The sequence below is a fragment of the Cyprinus carpio genome, chromosome A4, assembly GCF_018340385.1.
Source record: "Cyprinus carpio isolate SPL01 chromosome A4, ASM1834038v1, whole genome shotgun sequence".
In the NCBI taxonomy this organism is placed as follows: Eukaryota; Metazoa; Chordata; class Actinopteri; order Cypriniformes; family Cyprinidae; genus Cyprinus; species Cyprinus carpio.
In genome coordinates this window covers 28,193,010-28,198,932 of record NC_056575.1, presented here as the reverse complement: position 1 = coordinate 28,198,932, position 5,923 = coordinate 28,193,010, and the positions used below count along the sequence as shown (strand labels likewise).

Here is a 5,923-nt window from a genome sequence, read left to right as displayed (position 1 = left end):
GCGAATCTCCATAGGAAATGAACAACTCCTTAACGTTATTTAGAAGCATCAGACTCATGGGTGGAAGAAACCATCACAGCGGGAGATTCAGAGGATTCCAGTCAGGCTGTCTTATGATTTTCCCTGAGACTTTCATAATATCCTTAACTTGAGAGAGGGAAATCCCACTTTTGCCTTATGATTTTCCCTGTGAGATTCAGAATGTGTGTCTCCAGACTCATTTATCTTGGGTTATCTTGCCTAAAGTTGAGAATGCTGGGGGAGTTATTTTTATACAGTCACTAGTTTATAAAAATCATCCGTAGAGGAGTAACTAGTTTACTCAGGCTTTGTGGGTGACAGGTCTCAGTTTTATGATCATCCAGTGTGAGACTCGGGGCATTTGGTGAAATTCAGTTCTTTTGCATTGTTTTAACAAAATTCTGGGCTGCATTTCCCAAAAGCATCGTAAGCTTTGGAGGTTTCAATGGGTCTATGATGTACTTAAGCTGCTTTTGGTAAACGCAGCCCCTGATCAAGTCTTCAGTATCTGAAACACTCCAAAATTTTACATCAATTTACATGTAGCAAGCAGGACGGGGTTGAGATTAATGGGAACAGAGCAAGGAGGCGGGAACCTTCCATGAAACTCGAGGCCTCAATCCCTTCCCACGGCCCCATCCTGCTTGCAACAATGATGTTTGAGGTCTTTTTGATATGTGAAACACATTTTACACTGAAGACACATAAAAGGTCTCTCTCCAGTGTGAAGCCTCATGTGATTATTAACAGTTGCTTTATGCCTGAAACTCTTTCCACTGATCACATGTCACTAGAGTGACTGTTCATGTGATAGTTAAGGTTTAGTTTTGTAGATGTTCTTCCACACAGTTTGCAGGTTTAATGCTTCTCTCTGGTGTGAATTCTCATATGCCCATTAAAGCTTGTTTGTCGTGTGAAACTGTTTCCACAAAGTTTACATGTGAATGGCTTCTCTCCAGTGTGAATTCTCTTGTGACTGTTAAAGTTTCCTTGTTGAGTGAAACTCTTTCCACACTGAGAGCATGTGTAAGGCTTCTCACCGGTGTGAATCCTCATGTGCCTTCTGAGGCTTCCTTTTCCAGCAAAATTATTCCCACACAGTTTGCAGGTGTAAGGCTTCTCTCCTGTGTGAATAGTCATGTGGGTATTTAAAGAGCTTTTATGAATAAAACTCTTTCCACATTGAGAGCAGGTGAAAGGCTTCTCTCCAGTGTGAATAGTCATGTGGGCATTAAAAGTGCTTTTATGAGTAAAACTCTTTCCACATTGAGAGCAGGTGAAAGGCTTCTCTCCAGTGTGAATCCTCATGTGGACTTTAAGGTTTCCGTGTTCATTGAAACTCTTTCCACACTGTTTGCAGATGAAAGGCTTCTCTCCAGTGTGAATCCTCATGTGGACTTTAAGTTTTCCATGTTCACTGAAACTCTTTCCACACTGTTTGCAGATGAAAGGCTTCTCTCCAGTGTGAATTCTCATGTGGACTTTAAGTTTTCCTTGATGGCTGAAACTCTTTCCACACTGTTGGCAGGTGAAAGGCTTCTCTCCAGTGTGAATTCTTATGTGGACTTTAAGTTTTCCTTGATGGCTGAAACTCTTTCCACACTGTTGGAAGGTGAAATTACTTCTAGATCTAGTGTTTCGAGCTCTTTTTTGTGAGGAAGTCTTTGCTGCCTGTGAGCAACTAAATGATTTTTGTCCAGTTATGAATTCATGGTGTTTTTTGTACTGATCTTTATCTTGTATTTCTTTCAGTTCTTCACTCTCTTCTTTCAGGTCTGGGGTCAAAAGAGACAAATACAAGTTAACACCCAATTAAATGCAACAGTAGAACAGAAATCAATAATGGCTCCAATCTGCCATTCATGTCTAAAACAGGGTGTCAAACTCAGCTTGTAGAGGGTCACAGTCCCACAGAGTTTAGCTCCCACACACCTAGCTTTAGTTTTCAAGTAATGAAGACCTTGATTAGTGTGTGTATCAATTAGAGTTGGAGCTACTACTCTGCAGGGCTGTGGCCCTCCAGGAACTGAATTTGGCATCCCTGCTATAAAATATAAAACAAATACATATTGCCGGGGCGCTCGTGGACACTGGAGAAGATGGCCACCTAAATTGTAGCTCTGCTCCTGATTGCTTAATAAATTGCTACCCTCTTTGATTTAAGTTAAAGAATCCTAATTAAAAAGCTCATGAGCTAATGTGTCTGAGACTCAAGATTAAAGGACCTTCCACTTATGGCAAACCTCATGACCACAGAAAAAGAAGAAACAAACTGCGTCAGCAGAAACTTCCAAAGATAGACAAAGAATAGTTGAGAACAGAAATTGAAGACCTTTTACTGAATCCAGTCTGTTTAAAGGCATCAGTATCAAGGGCCATATTGACATCTTGTCTAGTAACTGCACTCTGCCTTGCCGGGACTAAAGGGTGTTTGAGAGAAAGACACTGGTCAAACCAGTAAAGAGAATGACTGGGCTGTTGGAGGTGATAATATGTAGTCTAAGATATACTTCCCTTGGGATCCATGAGCTCAACTTTTAAAAAAGTTTTATATGATATATATTACACCGATGCATGTTAAGAAAGATGTTTATCAATGCTACTGTTTCAAGTGTGAAAAAGATAAAGGTACATTAGTTCAATTGTTTTTGGTACTGTGACAAAATTTTGCCCTTATTGGAAGAAAATACATAGGCTAATGAAAGATCGTTCTTAAACTAAAACTTTGATATGACCCCAGCAGCTTTGTATATTTATTGAATCTTAATCTGAACAGTCTGTTTTTAAAAAAGAGCAGTACAGTTATTATTGTTCTGGAATATTTTAGCTTAAAGTGGTCATATGATGCTGTTAAAATTAACATTATTTTGTGTATTTGGTGTAATGAATGTGTTTATGTGGTTTAAGGATAAAAAAAAAACATTATATTTCCACATACTGTACATATTGTTTCTCCTTTCTTCTCTGTTACGCCCCTTAACATACTATGGCCGTCTTCCAGGCCAGCAGCAGACACAAAACTCAGTCCAGCTGCTCTGCTCGTGCACATCCCATCATCGGTTCTCTTTTAGCAGTTCAGTCAACGTACTGTTATGCTGTGTTCACACCAAACGCGAATAGAGCGTCAAATTCGCGTCTACCGCGTCTAGTTTGCCGCTTGAACATTTTGAGATCATTCGCTTCATTCGCACGTGAAATTCGCTTCACAACAGACGCGAATTCGTTTTGTCATGGGGGGGGCTCCAGCTGAGTTGACGCAGCATTTCAACCACCATTTTTATTTGGATAATTTCCAAAATATTACTGTCATCGTGTCCTGAAATGTAGTTTTAAAAAGTATTTCAGGCGAGAATGTAGTTGTTTTAAACTCAAATATGTGGTTTATTTATAGAAAGACAGCGCCTATTTAAAAATGTGATTCGCCGATCTCGGAGACGGTCAGCTCCACGCGATTCAGCGGGAAACTCAGTGATCATGTGCCGCCTGAGAGCAGCATCACCTCGGCTAGACCTTCTGACATTTGCCGCTGGCTCTGGATGTCTCTTTCAGTGGTTCAAGATAAAAATATAATTCGTGTGGGGTAAATATTATCTTTGGCCTTTATTCAATTAATCTATTAATATGTTATATATATATATAGGTACTTTTAATTCCTGTCTCTATAGAAATATAAGCTTTTGTCATATAGCTCCGGTTGGACTGCTCACTGACAATACACAGGCTCCTGATTGGTTAACATGGCGTGAATTGAACGCCAAAGTTCAAATTTTTCAACTCGGGCGGCAGACGCGAATTTGCGTCAACACACATAAAATGCACAAAAGCACCCATTCGCGCGTATCGCGCCAGCGCTCAATTTGTGCGAACTTGACGTGCGAATGAGGCAAATTCGCGGTCTACCGCGCTGCGCTAAAGCGCCTCATTTGCGCGCGAGACCTCCAGACGTGCATTAATGCGTCTTTACATTGACTTAACATTGAAATCATTCGCGCCAGACGCATCTATTCGCGTTTGGTGTGAACACAGCATAGGAGTAAACTTAATAACTTTATACTGTTCTTTTTATGCATTGCGTATTGTACTGCGTAAACATTAAAACATGTCTGCATTTGTGATCTGAGAAACAACAAGCCTACTCTACAGCCGTTGTGCCACAGACGCATTTGCAGGCTACTGGTTTCAGGATCCACATCCTCCATAAAATGTGCTGCACACATCTGAATATTTCACTGTCAATGAAACAACACAGTGACTCCACAATAGGGCAGCTGCAGCAACAGACGAGAATAAAAGGTACAAGGGTGTTCTTTGCGTGCACATTTTGGGGCGGCGTTATGCAAATCTTCCCACATAGTGATGTAGAGATGTGGGGGTGTGTTAGAACGAGCCGTATAAGGGGGATATGGATGAGTCCTTAACTTTTATAAAGAATATCTCTTTTGATTTGAGACTTTAGTCTTTTGCAGCGTCACAGATTTTCTTTTGCACCAAGAGCTTGTAACTCTCCAAAGAGAAAGGACAAATTTAAATCACATCATATGACCCCTTTGAAAGGACTATTATAAATCATACAGTGTGTGCCTGGCTTAAGGCAAAGATGCAAATTGGGTCTCCCTTGATGCGTCTGATTATGTACAGGAGATCACCAAGTTTAATTCATGTTATAATAATCTAATAATTACATAATTCTTTTTCTAGTCTAATTCATATTTTTGAAATATAAACATTCACTTATTTAATCAAACGTGTTAAATACTGAAGAATGGTAAATATATATAAAATGAATATGTAATGGTGCGTCTATTTCTTCCTTCTAGAGTTATGTTCTTGGTGGCTATTGAGTTTATCGTCACTGAATGTCTTTTAATGAGGTAAATGTAATAATTATGTGTCATATTGTTTTACTTGATGTCTTTCTACAGGTACAAACACTGATGACTGATTACATTATACATGAAATGGATTTCTGTAAGTTACAGCCTACAGGTGTTTCAGCATCCCGTCTGATGTTCATTCATGTTTTATTTTGTGCTGTAATCAGTAGTAAGGCAGAAGAGATGATCGTTCACGTGCGCTTTGCTTGATCTGAGGCGGCAACAGTGATCTGTCACGGCAGAGTAAAGAGTGCTGAAACAGCATAGACAGGGATTTAAGAATCAATATCAGTTCTTAAAAATGAGAATCAATTAAAATCAAGAATCTGTGGAGACTGTTGCATAAATAAGTGATAGAAAAAAGGTTTGTTTGGGGCTACTTCTGTATTATTTTTCCTGGTTTCTGTAGAGCTGGTAATTTTAATAAGGATCTAATCAAACTGAGTTCAGCTTTGAGAATGAAAACATAACCTGTGTGTTGTCCAGTCTCTTCATGTTTGACTCTGAATGGTCTCTTCTATCTTCATGTCTTCACTCTCCTCTTTAATAAACTCCATCTTTATAACATTGTGTGCTCAGTATCTTCAGCAGGAGTTTTTCTGTGTGTTGAACACTGTCCTGTTTAAGATGAGAACAATGAACGAAAGAAAAATAAAAACACAAAAACTAATCTCTCTCGTCTCAATCTGCTCCCTAGTTCAGTAGTCAGCACACTAGTAAGGGAGTCAGTCAGAGTCAGAGTTACTGGACTTAAATCACCTGATGAGAAAAAAAAAACTAGCAAATGAAGGAACACAAAATAAAATATTTGTAGTAAACCTTACTATTGAACTTTAGTTCCTGAAATAGGCTTTCTGACAATATTCATATTTATAATAAGATTATATTTGGTGTTTACTGATTTGTATATATTTAATAGATTACCATGTCAAATAAAAAAAAAATCAGGTGGGTTTATTCAAGTTTTCATTGTTTGTTTGTTTTGAGCGTGCGCTGATTCGAATCACTGAAACATTTTTGTGAATCAT

The 5,923-nt window shown here is 38.8% G+C and overlaps 1 pseudogene; it reads right to left on the bottom strand.

The window, feature by feature from the left end:
• Positions 1–514: 514 nt before the first annotated feature.
• LOC122141712 lies at positions 515–5,452 on the bottom strand (annotated as a pseudogene).
• Between the last annotated feature and the right edge of the window lie 471 nt (positions 5,453–5,923).